At 37.8% G+C, this 21,377-nt stretch overlaps 1 protein-coding gene across 2 annotated transcripts in view; it reads right to left on the bottom strand.

Moving 5' to 3' along the window:
* The window catches only part of LOC130663977 (zinc finger homeobox protein 4), a 159,241-nt gene extending 138,558 nt beyond the window's left edge, over window positions 1-20,683 (bottom strand). Inside the window, exons 1-2 of one of the 2 annotated variants that reach the window (XM_057463583.1) lie at window positions 20,121-20,683; window positions 6,413-6,463 (exon numbers count right to left, since the gene is read on the bottom strand). The gene's annotated coding sequence lies outside the window, so the exon portion shown is untranslated. Of the gene's footprint in view, window positions 1-6,412; window positions 6,464-20,120 lie in introns of those variants that run through there. The other variant, XM_057463586.1, reaches the window with a different exon arrangement.
* Window positions 20,684-21,377: the final 694 nt, after the last annotated feature.

Genomic DNA, 21,377 nt, shown 5'->3' with positions numbered 1-21,377 from the left:
ATCGGCGGCCATAATGAGTGGCCGGTGAGCACATTGTCATGCTAATCTAAGTTCGGGTCCAAACTTCTTTATTCTGTTATTTTTTATATTCTTAAATATTTATCTCTGTCTTACTGATGGGTCCTTGTGTAATTTAGTCTACACTACGCTCTGTTCTCTACTCTGTCTATTTAGATAAATATATATATGTATGTATGTGTGTATATATATGTATGTAAGAGATGAACGAGGACAAAGGGACGACCGGTATTTCCTTGGACGTTCGCAAGACTAGGGCCGAGCATGAGCATCAACATACTCGTGCTCGGTTTTCATGTGACCCAACGCCTGATGACAAAGAGTCATTAATTTTTTTAATCTCATCGTATCTAACGGTTGATGAATCATTCGTTTTAATTATTTCTGTTGTTGCTCTCGGGTTCTTATACATGATTAACGAATAATAACGACTAACGTGAATAATAATTCGGGGAATCGGTGGTCCTATTCTTCAGACCGTCGTTCCATTCCACGATGACTGACAAGTATTTTCAATTGTATTTACTGAATAATATTGTATTTTCAAAATTATCGTTCATCAATAGTCTTTATTGTTGTTTAACTATTAACGTTCGATAAATTTATCTTTCAATTGCTGAGCTGTTCATTTTGTCGATGCACATGTTCGCTGCAAGTCACATATGTACATACACCAGGCCCGGGAAAAATGGGGTGACCAAAAATTTTCATCGACATGTTTTATACGAAATCCTCCCTAATTGTCATTTATTACTTCTGCATTTATTTTTAAGCAATTCGTTACTCAGGCCGATTTTGTATTGTATATAAATGGCCATACTTGTAAAAAATTTTTTTTCTCTTTCTGAGGCTACCCCATTTTGTCCAAATGCGGAAAAAAAATTTTTTAAGGCAATTGGAAATTTTTTTATTTTCTTCTAAAGGGAAGTGTCCCCTATTTTCATCGTAATTTTTTTTGTACAACTCATAAATCAAGAAAGACTTTAAATAAAAATATTCTTCAGAACAAATCAGAGTTTTTGGAAAAAAAATCCTTTCAGAAAATGCTAAAAATTAATTTTCTCACGATTTAAACCTCTACTAATTATGAAAATTAATTCAGAATACAGCTGCCGTTATCCCTTGAATACAAGCAGAAATTTACTCTACACAGATAATGAGTTGAAGAAAAAAAAGAAAGTGTTATGCTTACAGGAAACTAAATTGTGACATAAGTACAGTAGTTTTATTCAGTGTCTACTAATATTATTCATACGCAGACGGGGAAAAGCCGCAAATGCAATGAGACACAATGTAACGTTGTCGATGGTAAAAAAAAAGAGAAACAAGTAAAGGAAGGATCTTGGGTACGGGTCAACGTCCATTTGGAAGTATACAATTAACGCGGCACCCGTCAGTTACGCCCTTCCGCGGACATCCAGTTCCACAGCCCGCACTCCAGTATTTAGCGTATATATATATATATATATATATATGTATTTAAATCTAGATGTATATGTAAATGTAATTGTGTATAAACGAGTGGCAAATGAATCTGAGAAAATTCCATTGCAGTAACGATCAGTTACGGTCGGCTGGAGAAGTGTTTGATCTAATTCGACCGTGACACTCTCATGAAAACGATCAAAATCACATGAATTTCATTTAATTTAGATAAAAGCTAGTCTGTAAGAGATATTTCATTTCATTTCATCTATTTAATTAATTAATTTTATACTTTTTATGTGGCCTAAATATTTTGAGGCCTAAAAATATTTGAATAAAATAAAAGACATCAATAGTCGGTTTGAACAGTAAATAAAACTAGAGTGCGGACAATGGGAAGAAATTTTAAAGGATGAAAATAAAATGATAAATTAAAATATGTGAATGCTACGGAGAAAATACGTGAGTATTAATAAATAATATTTAAAATATTATTAATTATGTAGGAGGGAAAATTTAAAAAAATCAAATACTCGATTGGGCGCTCAAATTTTCAAGGCATAATCCGAGTAGTTCATTCTTGGGCTGACGGGTAGCAGGTATAGAACACACACCTACACTCATCATCAACATCATCAGCATCATCGGCCAGGTGTACGAACCGGGACTGGGACCGTCAATTCTTTTTTCTCAAAATAAAACTCATTGTTGTTTAAAAGTTTATGTAGGCCCTTGCCCAATAACCTACACCAGTTTGCTGGTCTCTAGTCTCTAGTGCTCTGTCGACTGAACCATCAGTCGTTCGCTAAACTATTTGTTTACTAATGACGGATTGTCCTGGCCCAGCGGTCCGTCTTAACTCACCCTCCTTTATCTTATTCTTTTCTTTCTCACCCGAATCCATATCCATTTTGGCTTATTTCCCTTATTATTATTATTCTTATATATTATAAAAAATTTATTTCTTCCTTCATTTTCATTTTTCTCTTCATTGTGTCCCACAAATAAAATCTATACTCAATACGTTTTTTATTATTTTTTTTCTTAAGAAAAATAAAAAAAAAAAAAACTATAAAACCGAGGATTTTAGATTTTAGATCTTTAGATTTATAATTTATACCCAGACATAAAAATGAAAATAAAAAAATATATAGGACGCGTAAGGTATTTTTAGTGTCAAAATAATTATTAAAAAAAAAAAATAAAAAATGTGTATATATATATAAAACATAAAATAATAATTGGTTTTAAGATAATTAGTGTTTCGTCATTATAAAAGTATTCAGGCGTGATTCATCGAGTTGTGTTAACTGACGGTTAAAAAGATTTTTCGTTGAATTGGTCGATGATCCTTGATTATTTGTGATTAATTGGGGTCACGGCAAGGTTCCAGATCGATTGATCGATCGAGTGGTTACGTACAGTTTGATACTTGGTAATATTTCTACCACCTCGCAAGTCTAAGCCTATTTCTCTAAAACTCACGTCTAATAATAGTAGACGTGCGGGGAGTGCGCCGTGGCACTAAAACTTTCACGGCCGCTACGCGGCAATAGAGAAACAATTCCGGCTATTTGTGCGTCGCTGGTTGTTCTACCTGGAGGCGAGAGGATACTCGAAACGAAACGAAACGAAACGAGAGAATAAAACGCAAAACCAACTGGTGTCTGTGTACGTGCAGAGGTTTCGGCTCATCGAGTCCTCGGGCGAGACCCCAAAAGGATCTCCGATGAGAGGCCCGAAAACCGATTCAAGTTAATTGGACGCTATAGGTAATTACGCGCAATTAGGAGTTGCCCAGCGAAACGTTGTCTCGAACCTCGGAGCTATAAATCCGAGCGAGCGAGGGCGAAAATTAATATGGACGAGACAGAGACGTGTTTATGCGAATTTCGTAGCGAGTTGATATGAGGGTTGACGACGTTCTTTCTGAACGTCTTTCAAGAAATGAGACCGAGATTTTGTGTGCTGCACATATATATGTATACTATATATTGTATACACATTGATGCTCCGCTCAGGTACACAAATTATCTGGCGACGAAAAAACGACCGAGTAGCAATTAAATAATATGTTGTTATTATAGTCAGACTTTGTCTATGTTGCTTCGTACATTTTTGCCGCCCTTTATTTATATTTCATGGTGGCCGGTTTTTTTTAAATATTTCTCATCATTTATTATTTTTTTATTCGCTTAATTACTCGGCTCTTTCATCTGATTTTAATTCTGCGAAAAATTTTTTGGTACAATGATTGTTTATTATTGAAGTAGAAACTATAATTGGGGTGATTTTGACATTTAGTTGATTACTGACGTTTCTATTACAAGTTATGCGCAATAATCGGAAACCATTCTGCCTTGTTTTTGCTAATTAATAATTTTTTAAGAGTACATACAAAAAATTGACACGAGAAATGTCAATATTTGGTACAAGAAAAAAAATTGGCTGCAATGCAGCAATAAATTTAACAATAATTTATTTGAATGTAAAATATTAGGAGAAAGTTATTTCTCAGCGTAGACGAGCTAACGGAAGTAAAAATAAGACCAGACCTCATATAACTTCCGAGTCATCTGGCGTGTCAGATGCAACCAACACCCGTTACATAAACTTGCCGCATATATGCACACACCAGAGGCGGCATATTTCATAATAACGTTCACCAATATCTTTGTGCATGTATATTAATAACACCAGAAAAGGATGAGACGAATGTGGTTTGGCACAACGACCCAAGTGCAACATCCTCACTCATTACTGCAGCCGCAATTAAGGCCCAATTTCGCCGGCAATATAATAACCCTCGATCTGGCGGCACAAAACAAGTCTCGCGCGAAAATCAACCGGCTCGGGTATTTTTTGCCCAAATTCGCCTCGTTCCAACTTTTTGTTATTTTTCCATCACTGGTAACTATGACGCTGGTTGCGTTAATAATCAAACGAATTCCCGGGAGTCTAGTAATCTAGTTCCCACTCTCTGGTGATGCTAAAATTTTTCCAAAGCCGGTCAAAAGCTTTATGTAGACAAGCCAGACGGGGATGGGATGCCGATGAAATGAATGAAAAAATTCTGGTAAAGTAAAATACTGGGAAATTGCAACGGGACGTTTGCATCAACGATCGGGCCAATTGCGTAAGCGTGAATTCATCCATCTCCTGGCTCTGTCTGGCTGGTCTATATATATATATATATGAGTAGACAAAACGAGTTTTCGTAGTAGGTGAGATGCAGTGATGGTGTTATATACTAGATTTAACACTGCGTATCTGTATATAACGCCTGTTGTAAAAGTGTTCCTATATATATGTATATATATGTTGGGGAAATATTCGAAAGCACGGAAACTACTGCAGTGTAGGCAGCATCAGCAGGAGCAGGAGTAGTCCAGAGGTCCCAAACGCGTGTTGCGACAACGAACAATACATGACAATGGGATCGCATCCGATTTTTGCATGCCAATTTCGCTCGGCTGCATTGTGCTGTAGACAATGCGCCAATAATTGCGCTAAACGGTTACCATTCATAAGCCCATTCGACTGAATTCAAACCACCTTTATCGTATCCATTATCGTCGCTGCAGCTTGCTCGCGGCCCAAAATATAATCGCCTGTGTCTCTCTATCTACATAACTATATAAATATATATATGTATATGTAGTTATATATTTTTTATTTTTAACAATTGATGTTTTTAACCAATAGCCAAAAATTACCGCGGCCACTTTGGCTTATAACGCGGACAAAAAGGTTTAAATTTGTGGATTTTAATGGCTCGCAATTGGCGACGGATTTTTTAACTGACGTATTAATGGTTGGGTGTTGGGACGAGAACGTTTTGGTGGACTTGAAGTGAGACGAGGTCTCGGAATATGATTTACGAGGCACTTTGCCCCGATTAACGCGCCCGAAAACGCCAGAATGTGACGAGCTCGACGTGACTGTTAATGCCGTGCGAGTAAATCTCCCGCGGATTTACTGTCATCGAAAAAAAAAAAATATAAAATGTATTGTAATTTCCGAGTGATAGCACGGCAACATAATAATAATTTATATCTAGTTCTTAGAAGATGGAGAGCGAAACGAATAAGCTGGAAATATTCTATAACTCCATCATAATATGTCCGGTTTTTGAATGACGACGGACTTATTGCTCGACTGTACGTTATGAGCAAAGCGTCTTATGCAAGAACAATATCTTCACTCAGCTCAGACATATATGTATATAAATATAAATCTCCTTTTATATATTTCTTTTCATAAAAATTGTCCAGGTATCGTTACAATGGACGAAATCGGATTTGCAGTCGTTAGTGTCCAGTTTCGACATTTTTTTTCTACATTTCCAATCGTTTCCTTCGAATCAAATGCTCAGAGAAAATTCAAATAAATACAAATCGAATGAATAAGTCGGAAAAATAATTTAAAATGTACAAAAAATAAATAAAAGAGAATTTGATACTCAAGACCAAAGACTCCAGATGTGCAACGCGAAATGGTGAAGTTAAAAAGATGAGTAATAAACTTACGAGTCAAAACAAAAGATGGTTTTGAAAAAAAAGTAAGAAGGGGTTTATATGCGGAGGCGTCGAAGTGAGAAAATCTGAAAGAGGGCACGGAGATGTCGAGAGGCCAGCAAGGTGTGAGTCTCTCGGAAATATATATAGGTACCTACGGCTAACTGGTCGTTTATTATGCATCGAAATGCCAGCTAAGATGCCACGCGAGTGGACGAGACGCTGTAAACCGTGGATAAAAATAAAGTAACCGCTGGAATGGTTCCTCTGAGTGATTCCGAGTCGCTTGAGGCCTTCTTCGATTTTATGCTTTCATTTCATTTTATTTTTTTTCGCGGTCTATTCTCCCTCTACTCGATCTCAATCTATGAGTCTTTCACCCCTCGCCCTTCCAAGCCCGTAACGACTTATCTAGCGTGCATAGGAGTATTATCTCTGTGCATTTAACTCACCGAGTTACAGAGTGCTCTCGTTGACGTCACATCCTCCGAACTCTACAGAACCTGCAACACAAAAGAGTCATTACAAAAGATCCTTACAACGGAGGTTGTTATTAAATACTCGAGCTCTTAACTGACGTTAAAGCAGTTTTCAGACCCAACGTCATCAGCAAATTTAAAATTATGTTTATAAGTATTTTTAATTAAAGTTTCATTGGGACAAAATCAAGGAGCTTTTGCGGAATTTCATAACAACGATGCAATCAGCAGCTGGCTTTACTTAAAGTAATAATAATAATACGCGAGTCTACATTACTGTGGACTACTAAACACAGTTAGCGCACGTATTATATCCCGATGCATAGATGTGCGGGTGTTGTGGGTGTATCAGTAATTTGAACGACGAGTTGTTGCGCCACATCGGAGCCGCTCTATAATTAGTACAGAGACCGGACGATTTTTATTTTCGGTTAAACTTGAACGTCCTTGCTAAATGCCACGGTGACTTTAAGTAAATTTTGTATATTTAATACTCTCCTTTTTATACAAGTCATCAGTGATATAAAAAATAAACAAAATTTAATTTCGTCTGGCATTCAATTTTAAAATATAAAGTTACGGGTTTATTTAAAAACTTTATTCGACTGTACACATGTTTTTATTAAAACCTCAAAACCGTTCAATAGACGATGGATTCATTTTATTGTGTCACGAATCCATGGACCGAGGATGCTCGTTAAAGAGCTATCAGAGTGCCACCGCACTTATTGTACGTGTACTGCTCTACATTGTCAAGCAAATAAACGACAAGCTGAGATGGAATGGAAGATGCCCAGCCTCTGCTGCTGCAGGAGGAAAAGTAGCAGCAGAAATACAAGGACTGAGCCACATGTACATCAGTTTCATGTGTTGGGTGTCGTGTCAAGTACGCGCAAGATATCACGTACCCAACACACTGACGAACGACATGTTTAATCTACAATTGCAAACGAGTATAATGAAAGAGTTTAGCTGAGAGTTTATCATAATAGACTCAACTCATCATACCCGTGGCGTGTTTGGGTGACCGTAATTGTGCTCGGAATCGAGAGAAAAGAATGAGGTGTAGCACTGAACGCGTCGCAAAGCTTCGCTCGGTTAATTAGAGACGATACAGAGAAGGTGAACGTGTGCGTCGAAAGAAGAATTACTGTACGTCTCACGTTTCTTCTTTTATTCCATCCTTCAATATTGCCTTCTTACTCTCTTTTTTCTTCGGGTTCAGCTTCTGCTCTTGATTCTTTTCCTTACTCTTCAGCCACCACTAACTTTTTTTGTTCATTGCACCTTGCTCTCTTTACTTTTATCTTTATTTAGTATTTTATTTTTTTTTATGGTGTCTGTAGTAGTGGTGTCCACTCCACAGCTCATATACACGCCTGAGCCCATTTGTGTGTTGGCTGTGTTTGTTTAATCAGACGCGGAGCTCAGTCTTCATTACCCGTACTAATTTATCTGGCCTGTCGCCCGATTCCTGCTGGACTAAATATATATATATATAAAGTCGAGAGAAAATCAACCAGCACATCTACGTTATTTGCTCTAGACGATACACCAACACACACTGGGTTAAGATTTTAACAACACTCTCAAGTATTTCATTTATAAATAAATAAGTAATTTTAGTTTGTCGCTAAAAATAAAAAAGGATATTCTAAACTTAGTATCAATTAAACTATGAATTAAATAATTTGTCCATTAATAGTAGACGTCGTAGTACAAGACAATTGGATTAAATGACAAATTAAGCGGGGGTGAAGGAAACATTTAAGAGCAGCCTGAGTGATCAGAGAAGTGGATACATCTGAGGATTAAAATAAATTCGATGACATCAGAGAGTGACGAAAAAAAAAAGAAGCTGGAGAGTAAATGAAGGGAGCGAAACCCGTGGTCACGTGACTCGCGGAAGACAAAGCTGCTGGGGGTGGCAGTGGTTGAAACGACGAGGGAGCACCGGGATATCGACAGCAATATTCGTTAAGTCTCACTAAGACCTTGTATACTGTGTACAGTAGTCGGGTCATTTCACCAGCTCCCTCGGTATCTGTCTCTTTGTTTAAGAATTCACTTCTCTGTGTGTCGTCTTGCGTCTTATTCTTCTGCCCACCCTATATATCTATACCGATATCTATATTTATTATCGCTTTCTTCAGAGTTCTCCTTCGCTTAAACAAAACTCCACTCCTCGGTGGGTATCTTCATCTCAGTTTGATCCTACCAGCCTCTAAATGGCACTGAGGTTGCTGCCGGATCAACGCGTCAATAAGGTGTTTGTTTAATTTGTGGATGAACCCACCACCAGCAGTCGTCTGCTTGTCGCCAGGGGTACTCAACCCTCGTTCGACTTTATTACACCACTTTATTTATAAAACATTTTTTTGTTTTCCTTTTTTTTTACGTTTCATAACACCACGTATACTATTAATTATTGATTAACAAACGCCGGCGCAAATGCCATAGTTTATTACAAAAACATAAACGTTAAAGTTATTTACAACAAGTATTTTCCCCGTGTATTTATACCCGACTGACGTTTGCAATGCCACCGACTAATGTATAATAAATAAGTGTCTGCATGGCGTGGATGTAAATATAAAATAACTGACACGTAGATTCATGGCGATATTACACGTATCACATAATGGACACGTATTTTCGATATCGATGCCGATGCGAGCAAGTTTTGTTTAAGTTTCGCGTATCGACATTGATGGATTTACGTTACGATGAATGAGCTGTACTGTGAGTGCGTGCATTGATAGTACAATAGACCGATGCCGGGCATTTTGGTACCATAGGAGTGTCACAGGGGGATGCTCATCATCGTCATCAAGAGCGTGAGTGTGATCGTGAGCGAGAACTAAAAGCCCAACGTAAAAAAGATAGTATAACGGTCTGTGGTGATTGTTTAACCGTTTTTTCGGGGTCGAGCAATGACCAGTTCCTACGCGCATGAGAACTATGCCTGAAACAAAAGCCCTGGAAACCTGTTGGAAACAATCGGCCCGCGAACGGCTCGACAACAACCCCCTTGTGTTCCTACCACCGGGACTTTCTCGCGTTGTTCTGTGTTGTGAGTATCTAAGGTTGTGTTGGTAGTGTATATATGTATATATATAAAACTATAGCATAGCCCGGGGGGATGAACAGTTGGGTGGCTTTTTTTGCTCTCGCTTCCTCGGTGTGCGCCTATTGTGCTCGGCAATCGCAACATGTGTGCCCTCTTTAGTTAAACTCTTTTTATCTTTCTCTTTTTATTTCTCTCTTACTCTCTCTTTGATCATCAGGATAGTGTATGTGTCACGTTTGCATCCTCGTATTCATCGGGTGACGCGAATTAATCGCATTCAATACTTAAGTTTATTTTATCTCCACTGTCATTATCTCTGCAGATTGTTGGATTATGCAATTGAATATATTATCACTTCTCTTGTAAATAAGTTTTTTTTTAATATCTCTAGCAAAATTTCTATTTGCGAACCTCATTAATTTTCGTCCGATTTTATAAATCGAATTTTCGTTACCGACGTCATTACTAAACTTAATGAAAGCTTATCAGACACACTATATATCCAGTCCTTATCAATTTCCGTCTCGCAGTCTCATCTGAACTCGGAATAATAAAAAAAATAGACTTGGTTTTGCAAAAAGTGCAGCGACTCACTGGATTTTTAATATCACGTCAGAGGATTTAGCGTTGTATTTTTTTAACTTTATTTTATTTAAATATTATATTTGCGCAAGGTGACTGACATCGTCTAATACAGTGGAGCATATTACACACTGAGACTCGGCTAATTTTCTTCTCCGTCTCTATCTTCATTTAATCGGTCTCTCTTATTTTCGCCCGACCACCCCGTGACCGTAGAAAGAAATAAAACGCCGAGAGAAAGAGTATAGAGGGTGCGAGTCTTGGCGGCGACTGTGTAGTGTTCAAAGATGCGGGAACAAGGCCGAGCTGACCGAGGTGGCAAGAGGTGAGCGGCGGCCAGAGGGTTAAGAGACTACGTCGGGGGTGTACATGTATATACAAGCATCAGTGAACAAGTATTAGTGTAGCGGTAATCGTAGAAGTAGTAGAAGTAGAAGTAGCAGCAGTAGAAGTAGTAGTAGTAGTAGCAGTAGCAGTAGTAGTGGTTGTGAAGCAAGTAAAAGAGAAAGACGACCCGGTTGGTCAGTAGCTCCTTACTTAAGGGGGTGGTGAGTCTGTTCTTAATTAACGCTCGCCTCTTTTGCTTCATCCCCTTGGCCACCGTTTTTCCGTAATGAGGGTACTACGGTGTATGAGTAAAGACTCGTGGATTGTATCCCTACACTCAAAGTGTGAGTGTGTTAGTGACCTAGATGAGACGAGCCTCGTCTAGCTAATTCTTTTCTTCCGCACTGACCACTAAAGTAAGTAGATGGCCATGTGCCACCCTTCCCTCCTGCTCTCCGGCTCCTCTTTGTACTCGTGTACCCACCAAAGTGTATATCGACGGCACATACACACACATTTAATGAGTATCTTTCTTCTTACACACTCAAAAGAACCCATATCCCAATACTAATAGTCTAGACTAGTTGGTTTCGGTCCTATCATTTTTATAAAATAAAAACTACGCAAAGACCGTTTGCTAAATTTCTTGCGTTCTTGTTCTCTACCAGCATTTTATTTAAAACGAAAAGCTAGAAATTTACTCCGGCTGAAGAATCGAATTTTTGGGCAAAAAAATAAAAAAATTTCGTGTCTGGGCTGAATGTTGGGAGAGTGAAATTATAAATAAAATAAATTATATAGATAATTAATAATAATTATATGATACGAAACGGAATGAGGTAATTACTTGTGTTTAGGCTAGACGATTCGGTTGGGTAACGTTTCCACGTGAATCGACCCCTCCTTAATTGTCTCTACGGCATTATATTATACTAGCTTACTATGTAATGTAATGTAATACATATATATATGTATATATTTTGCACGACTCGTAGTGAGCTCACTGACATGCTTGAATGTTCCAAGAGACATGTCCCAGAGTATTTTTCTCAGTGGCGGAGGAAACATAGCCTAGGCGGGGAAAGAGTCCTGGCAGTCTGGAGGATAACAGCAATTAAGCCGTCCGTTAATGGACAACGATTGTGATTAATTATCGGATTTAATGACCGGTCGACATAGTTGTAAATATAGCCGAGGGGTATACACAAGGTGGACCGTAAAAATTAGAGACCATGACTCCGATGAGTGTCTCCGGTTTAGTTCTCTCGGCTAGATTTAACTGGCTGCAGTGTACATGTGTGTTGCGAATAAGAATGTGGGAGTTGTAGGTGGAGGAGAACCGAAGAACGAGGAGAAACGGGAGACTATGTATTATATGCCCGGGCAGAGAACAAGAAAGAAATGATTTTAAAAAATAAGTAAGAGAGTAAGAGCGAGCCGGTTACACTCCGCTGATCCTTTAACCGGCAATCACTCGACGAGCTGTGGGACCGGCCCAGGATCTTATTGTACGGCTTTTACGTACGTTGCCCGCTGGGTACATCTGCGTGCTCTCGAGTCTACTTTACTTGTATGTACTTTTATGTATACATATATATTTATATATTTATATGTAAAGAGAATAGCGAGACTAAGACAGAGGATGCAGGACAGAGGAAAGAGATGAGTTAAAGAAACTTGAAGAAGTGTCCTCAGGCTCGTCGTCTTACTAGATGTAGTTGTAGTTGTAGTTGTAGTTGTAGTTGTAGTTGTACTTGGAGTTTTAGTTTTACTTTTGTAGTAGGTTGTAAACAGATGGAATGAGAAATGCGTTTCATCTACTCACTCGGATTTCAAATTTAATTTCATACGGTTGCCAGGCACACATGCGATGAGTTCGATGACAACTACTCTGAATAACCGACCAACTTTCCTACATCACTGCAGTGATTGAGAGTGGCTTCTGCATTTGTTGTTAATGTTCATTATTATTATCATCATTATTAATAGGAGGAGGTGGAGATGGAGCTGCAGAAGGTGTAGCGGATGTTACTGCCAACGACATCGTCGCTAACATACTGACGTAAAATTTCTCATAAACATGAGCAACTTACGATGTTAATTATTTACCGGCTGCTGATGCTGGGGTGTGTGAGTGCGTGTGTGTTTGTGTGCTAAAGCTGACGTACGCCGAAATAGTAAGCAAGAATAATTAAATCCCCTGGCATACATTATAAACTATTCGTTCAAAGCTGCGCTCTCAGTTGCTGTACATTTGGCAACTCGAGTGTCGGCGGCATAAACCTACTAAATATTTTCGACTACTACTTAAATGTATTAATGTACACATGCTTAATCTCTTATCCTCTGGGTAGCCGTTAAAAACATGTGTATGTATACTCTAACGTCAGTCAACGGCGAGTCCGCGTACAGGCGCGTGAACTCGTTTCGTATTTTATTTTTAATAAATTTAAAGCTTCGACTATTGGATTATTAATAGAGTACTATTTCATCTAGCGTACGGACAAAGAGAAAATAATATCGTCGTTCACGATTCATGCGCTGGATGAGCCGCCAAGGAGGGGGGAGTACAGAAAAAATAAAATAAAAAAATAAATAATAAATATGAACAAGCGCGAGGGGAGGGGGTCGGTAGCATTAGCAGTACGCGCAACAGTAAGGAAATAAATCACCGTCAGTAAAATCTCATCGTCTCTAGTGCTTTTCAAATTTATTTTTATCGTTGTCATGAGCATTATTTAACACACTTCAAGGATCTTGTTATTTCTCGAATAAAAAAAAATACCTAATAATAATTACGATAATAATAATAAACTCGCGGAGAGTTTCATCAGGATTATTTATAATTTTGTCGCCGAGTGAATTTGTCAGGCCAATGACGACGACTGGGACAGCTTCAGGAACCGGTGGAAGGTGGAGGTTGCAAGTGATCGCTCTGCCTCGGTGTGAACTAAAGAAACAGATGAGTTTAATAAGAATCCCGCTAGCCAGCAACTGCCAACGGAAGTCAAACTTTCTATCTCTCTTATTCACCGTTTCCTTCTTTTACGGGTTTTCGGACTCCCAGACCGGGTGGTACACTTATTCTTACGCAACTTCTTCCGGCTCGATTCATCTCGCTCGGGGGAGGGCCCGAAAGTGAGAGTCGGCTGCGAACTCGAGTGGTAGAAAAAAACCGGTGGAAATTACTGGTTTTATATAATACATATATATTAATAAATAAATACATATATGTATATATATGTGGATAGAGATATGCGAGTGCGCAATTGGTATAGCGGTATATGGCGAGTATAAAGGGTCGAGTGGATAGGAATTAGGGGTAGTGGCAGGATGCACGCTCGACTCTACCAAAGTTCTGACTCGATTCTTTTATTTCATTATATTATACTATATTGAAATACTTTTTTCTTGTACGCTCATCGCCGGTCTGTGCTCATCGCATCGTAGTCGTCAGAATCGTCCTTGTCGTAGTAATAGTTGGTCGTCGTCGTCGTCGTCAGAGTATCGATTGGCTCGTATAATAATTACCTCTCCGACATTAGGGGCTCTACACCCGTTTCTAACCCCCTAAAACTACATCAGGATCTGCCCCACCACCTCATCTATCTGTCTTTATCTCTGTCTTTTTCGCTTTTTCGCTTCCCTACTGTACTCTAGACAAAAGAGGGTGGTAATGGTGCCGGTGATAGTCGTGGTTCACTCCAACGGTCGCAATGCCGCATCGTTTCTTTCTATCACGTTTCTTTGATTAATTACCCGATTGCCATCCAGTAAATAAATATTTGCCAAGTACTTTAGCCATAAAGTTTAACACATTCATATCTATATAGATTTATATTTTTACTTGTAAGAGTGTGAGTACGTCTACGGACGGATGAGATAGACAGCCACAAGTCTTTTCTCATTAGAGCTCTGGCCTGAATTATTTTTTATGTATCAGCCTCCGGCGATCGATTAAACCGGGAGAAAAAAATAATCCGCGGTATAAATTGCGCTCGAAATTTAAAAAACTTAAGCCCGGTTTACTCTGAGGTAACTTTAACTAGCCTCAGTTTTCCAATTTATAAACTCCATCGGGTCATCATTAATTCACGTAACATCAGAAGCGTCTTTGGGTAATAGAAGGTACTAAAATTTTTTTTAAAAATACGGACGGGAGAAGACGAGTGGCGTGTCTTTCAGTTGATGGAAAAATGAAACGGCTAAAAAATATAAAAGGATGATAAAAATAGTATAAGATCGATTGTCGAATATAATATGGGTCTGTATGAATTCCCGGAGTTAATGCCGGCAATTTAGCGGTTGACAAATGGCGAGTAATTTAAGATAAAATAGTAATATGTATGTGCATAGATGGGTACGCTGGTGGGCTAGTGGATATGTATCGAAGAACAAGACGGAGAAAAAAGAGAAAGAGCTGGTGGAGAGTACAAGTTTAAGTGGGTGGCGTTTCTCGGGTATTTCTGTATCTAATTATAATCCCTTGGTGAGGGAGCGAGGCAATCGCCTAAAATTAGAGCATATACTCTAACTGCCGCGCTCTAGTGTTAAGCTGTCTCATATATATATACATACATACATATGTATCCATCTCATCTTTCTTTAATGCGCGGTAATTTAAGCCAATCGCGGTATCTTTGGATTTGCGCTGACTGCTGTTCAAATTCATCTGTCGCCCAACTTTTTTTTTTTTTTATTAATTATTAATTAATTAATTAATTAATTAAAATTTTAAATTGTACATGGGACGATTATATATTTTTTTAATTATTAATTACGCAACTAATGGGCGTTTTATTTGTTCAGAAGGCTCTCGAAACGACTTGATGTCGATATAGAGTGAATTAACCTTCAATAAAAATATGTGTGGGACATAATGGATTTGTAAAAATATTAAAAGCTTATAAATAAACATGGTCGTAAATAAAGACAAGAAGAAAAATAAAATGGTTGTGAGTTGTGTCTAAACAATTTAAATTTACATGTCACTTATAATTATACCGTTTACACAATACACTCGACATATTTTATGTAAAGAGTGTAGTTTTTTAGAGCTTTTAAAATTTATTTAATTGAATGTAAGATTGATTTATTTAGTTATTTATTTAGTGGTTTTTTTTCTAGAGCTCGCGAGCGAAGAGGAATTTTATCACTTGTAATTATTTATTGTTGGGTCTACAGCGCGAGAAGAATGACTTTTACCACTTCCATATAGTTAATCCACTTTCTTGGAGGTTTTTCTGTTTTTGTTTTCAATCCTACGAGTGTAATTGAAGCAGCAAATCAAGCCCGAAGGATCTCGGTCTAAGAGCCCGAGAGCGGTGATGAAAGAATGGAGAGGAGAGCGAGTGGATTCTTGAGTGGAATAGAGTAGAGTGGAATGGAGTAGAATAGGAAAATAAAACTAAAAAAATTACGGTGATTAGTCTCTAAATTACTGGTACTCGGAGGTGCCAGTAACGGCTCGCTTTGATCGGAACAGGGGAGGAAGGGGGGACTGGTAATTAGCCGCACGAACGCGGTGGTGGTTTTAATGAGGGGCTGAAAAAAAAACCAAGGACATTGTAACGGGGTTTAGGTACACTGAGAGAAAAAAAAATTTTTTTCAAGTATTTTTTTTACTTATTTCTGTGAATACTTAAAACAAGAAATTTTTCCTAAATTGAAGTATAATATTTCTTATTTTTAGCAACTATTGCTTCGATCTAGTAATATATTACTAGATACATGAGTTACTTGTAACAAGCAATTATTTCTTGAATCAAGTTGACATATTTCTATATTCAAGAAAGCAATTACGTAAGCCAAGAAAAATCTTTCTTTGACCAAGCAATTTTTTTCCAAGTTCGAGAATATATTTTCTCAAGTCAAGAAACTTTATTCTTGGCTAAAGACATTTTTCGTATTGAGTCAAATAAAAAAGTTCTTGAACTAAAACAAAAAAAATTTTAAACTTAGTAAAAAATTTCTCATCTTAAGTGATTTTTTTTTTCAGTTTGAGAATATTTTGTTCTCAAGTCAAGAATCTTTATTCTTGGCTAAAGACATTTTTTGTATTAAGTCAACAAAAAAAGTTCTCGAACTAAAACAAAAAAAAAGTTTTAAACTAAGTAATAAAATTTCTCAGCCCAAGTGATTTTTTTTCCAGTTCGAGAATATTTTTTTCTCAACTTAAGGAATTTTTTATCATGGTGTGACGAGTCACGATATTTTCATATATAAAAAAAAAAAATTATTAAAAGAAAAAAAAATAAACGCAAAAAAATATAATGCGTGTAAAAAAAAAATAAATAAATTTAAATGAATAAAGAGATAGAGAAAAATTAAGGCGAGTGAAAATAACAAAGTGTGCAAACGCAGAGTGCGAACGAAAAAATTAGTACCAGGAGTCACCGCTAGGCGCAGAAGAGCGCTGCAACATTTTCCTAGTTGGACAGTTAGAATAGAAGTAATAACTTCCGTTCAAAGGAGTGAAAAAGTCACTCTGTCAACTACTCCCAACAGGATAATATCCTAGTAGAAGAGTACAAGTACTCTTGAGGTAAATACTTGTGAGTAGATTTTTGGAATGCTTTTCAGTCATAACTATAACAGCGCAGGGGAATCCGAAGAAGCATCCATACGGATTAAATTTAAATACTAAATATAAATAATTAATTATTGAATTGATCATTTCATATACTAAATAAGAAGATTTAATTATTAAATTTAAGTATTTTGATTACTAAATATAAATTTTTAATTACTGAACTTAAGTCGTTCAAATACTGAATGAAAATTTTCAATTATTATACTTTAGTGTTTTAAGTAGTAAATAAAAACTTATAATTATTAAATTAAAGTATTTTAAATGCTAAATTAAAATATTTCAATATTGATCACGAGTATTTTAAATACTAATCTTTAATTTTTAATTATTGAACTTGAGTATTTTAACTACTAGATGTGACTTTTTATTATTTAATTGGAGTATCTTAATTACTAAATTAAATTTTTTTCATCATTTATTTCAAGTATTTTAAATATTAAATTTTAGTTTTCTATTATTTAACATTAGTATTTTTTTATTAAACCTAAGTTTTTAGTATTAATAGATTTCACAAGTATTTTTACTAGAATTAAGAAATTATTTACTCGGTACTATTTAAGTATCTAAAATACTTGAATCAAGTATTTTTACTTGAAAATATGCACTTTTTTCTCTCAGTGTACGAAAGTGAAATAAAAAAACTACAGAGCCCGAGTTCGAGTTCGAGTTCGAGGAAACCGATAATAAAAAAACACAATAAAGTAGCGAAAAAAAAGTACGGGGTCGAATACGGGAAGTGCAGTCGCGAAAATTTTTTTTTTTAAGCGCAAGAGGGATGACGGCTGAAGGTGTCTAAAGTCTGCAGGTTAAATCGGGTGTTTGGACCGGACGTTAATTTAAAAAAACTGCACGGAGTTAACCCTCGTTGGCATTTATTTAATTTTTAAAAATTAATTCAAACCGGTAGGCGAGCGAAAAATTGAAATATTAGTGAGCGAGCTAATGGTGAAACAAAAAAAATAATAAATGACAAAAAATATGAAATATAGAAATAACAATTCCGAGGAAACAATGACACGGTTGGACAGCGTGTAATTAAGGTCCCTGGAATAATAATCGAGATAATAACGGACTTAGACCGCCGAGGGGTCTCGCGGGTCTAAAGGGTGGCAAGGGTTAGGGAGGCTAGATGAGGAGGTCGGGTGCCCGCGAGCACGACGTTTGGTCGCTCGGTTTGTCGGGTTAATTGTCGTCTGGCGTGTCAGGATTGAGCCTCGCTTACTCGGATACACGCAAATGTCACCGGGAGGCACGAAAAATGTGTTTACTAAAAGCTCAGCTCAAGAGTATCGAGACATGTCTGCTCTGGAGTAGTCCAACAGCTAAAACGACCGTTTGATAAATTATTTATTTCATTTATCAGCATCTTGGCTCGGGTGCGGGCCCGGAGTTGAGAGTTTACCGCAGTCTAGAGTAAAGACCTAGTATAGCGCAGATTAATTAAAACAGATGAATGTAATTAAATAAATAAATAATCCAGTGCCAAAATGAAATGAAAATGTCATATCGTATAGAAGAAGCTCATAAATATCGTAAGATTTAATTAGCGAGGATCTCGAGACAGGTGCTCGTGTAAGGCGGGTGTTTATTATATATAGTGTAGGTTATTTAGCTCGCGAACATTCCCAGTAATTACGTTTACCTTTAGAGACTGATGGAGCCAGAATGAAGTGAAATAATGCATCCGTGCCACGACATCGGGGCGTTCATTTATTTTCGCCCGCTGACCGGCAGCAAACAAAACTAAACAATAAAACTACAATTCTTGATGCAGTAATAAAATAAACAGATAAAAAAAAGTAAATTTGTCGGCTGGTTCGACACGAAAGTCCACGCGGCCGAACTCAATCCCGCTCTGACAGGGGCTGACATTTTTTTTCCTTCAAACTTATTAATTAATTAATTTTCTTATAATAATTATCGCGCATTGGGGACATGAGTTTGTTAATTAATAAAACAGATGTGAGAAAATGTAAATAGAATTTTGGATATCAGGTTAGCGATGATTCCAGGCGGTCGTAGGAGCATCGTCAGGATTATATTTAGGCATCGTAAAAGAAAATATGCGTTCGTTGGAGCCAAGTCGCTCATTACGTGAGACAGCATTAGTGCGGGTGAACGCGCGGCGTTACTGCTTTCTTATATATATCTGCATGTATATATATTTATCACTCTCACTCTTACTTTTACTCTCTTTCTCTGGTTCCTTGCTCATATACATATGCATATATATATATGCTTAGGGAGTATAACTTTGCGGGCGTAGATCGAAACAAGTTGAGACAGTGCGGTATGCATAGAATATTAGCAATAGCGTCAGCTCCATCCATGTTCTTTTCCGCTAATACGGGTCACGCGAAATTGCTCCGATACTATGTGAGTGTCTGGCATAAGTCGCAAAATAAAATAATTTAAATTAATTAAACGATAAAAATCAATTGAAAACACAACAATCTACTGTGTAAATAAATTGATAAAAAAAATGTGTCTGGCAAGCGCGACGAATCGTCTCAAGTAATTTCTAGGTCAACACCGCCAACATTGAGGCATGCTATGGTCGTAAGAGAGAACCGCGTCATCGTGAAACAACAGCCAAGTGAAACTGCAGCATTAACTCTTTACTGCTTAGCATTTTGTCCGGGGCGATAACTCAAAATACATAACAGGAAATAAAAGGTTTTAAAAAAAATATGAGAGGGTCTATCGCTGAATACAAAGTCAAGAGATTTCCGTTTAATTCCTAACTTACCGGATTACCAAAGGTTCAAGAGATAGAGAGTAGTAAACTAGAGTAAAGCAACAGCAACTAAAAAAAGTTTTAAGTAACACGAGGAAGGAAAGAGGGAAGAAAAGGTACTTTGTGATATAATTGAACGGGCTCCAGCCGGATTCGCCGGAAGAGAGCCAGCAGTTGAGCGAGTGGAAGGGTAGCAGAGAAGGTGGTGGTTTCCAGGACGATTCTCATAAGCGAAGCTCGAAAGAGGTGCAAGGCTTGTGTTCGAGGATGAGGTGCCGTGGGATAGGTGGGTGGCTGGAGGAAGCGAACCGGTGGTGGCGGTATGCAAAACAGGCGGTGAATTTAAACGGGCTTGCGCAGAGGATGCCCTCACCTCGTGCTCGTGGCTTATGTTGTCCTCTTCTCTCTCTCTCCCTCTCTCCTGCTCACTCTTTACCAAACTTGTGTTTAGTTAACTCTCTCACTCGTCACTGTTACTGTCACCAGCACACTTCTCCCTCGTACCTTCACAATAAACTACCACCTACTATCTACAGCTCTCCCCTCTATCCCTCTCACTCGATCGTGCTCTCAGTACCTGTACGCGTGCACACGTGATCCAGTCACGCTGTCATCGGCGTATACACAGCCCTCTTCTCAAAATCATAAAATAATAATAATCCACTAGATAATAACTCGAGAGTTGATTTTTAAAATTCATGCAGATGAAAATTATGTTTAATTAAATGCATCCGCTGGTCAATAAAACGGAATAATTGTGTATCTGACATACGCTGACAGTTATTCCGCGCAGTATGTCAGCGGCGAAAAATTTAACCCCGTGTCCACTAAATAACTTTAGACGAACAGTTAAAGTTATACGAACGTGCAGCGAGTCGTTTATTTATTTTTTGACTAGGCTTGGAGAATAATAAATTAATGACAATAATTATAATTGTAATTAAAAAAAATATAGATAAGTTCGTTAACGGGGATCGAGTAAAATGGCTGCTAGCCGCTCCGGCGCGTCTGAGCTACTGGCTTGCCTCCCTCGTTTTGGTCTCCACACATACCACTAATTTCACACGCTCGAGAACTTACACACTCATGCTACACACACAGCACGTACATTATGTACATACGTAAAACACTGCAACATCCACCACCCAGTGGAATTGTGTGTGTACCGTGTACATACATCCGCACACGCGCCAACCGCACGCGCACACACGAGAACGCCCCCCCTCGGCGCGCACGTGTTTACGCGCAGAACAGCTGAGAGCACGAGGAGACGAATTATTAAGAAAGAGTATCATGTTGTGATGCTCTCTTTAGCTCATTTCGTTTTCGTTTAACTTGATATCAATTCGCTCTTCACTTACAGGAAAATCATTTTCGGGTAGAAAAATTTTTATGCCCGAAATAAAATCTCAAGGAGAAAATTTATTTTAATTGATAAGACAAAAATAAACGGCGCCGAGGTTGCTTTAGCATTTCGGAGGTTTAATTGACGATTTAATGTTGCGTAAAAAGTACTCGGCAGTACGCAGAAAGCGATGAAATTTTTTTGAGTAGATGGAGTACGAGTTTGCCGAGACGCTCCAGGGGGTGGACGGTCTCGAGGCTGGTTTCTGCTGAGCAGAGTCTGTGT

The sequence above is a fragment of the Microplitis mediator genome, chromosome 2, assembly GCF_029852145.1.
Source record: "Microplitis mediator isolate UGA2020A chromosome 2, iyMicMedi2.1, whole genome shotgun sequence".
NCBI classification, from domain to species: Eukaryota; Metazoa; Arthropoda; class Insecta; order Hymenoptera; family Braconidae; genus Microplitis; species Microplitis mediator.
Note: the sequence above shows the minus strand (reverse complement) of the source record. Positions and strands in the feature narration are given on the sequence as shown.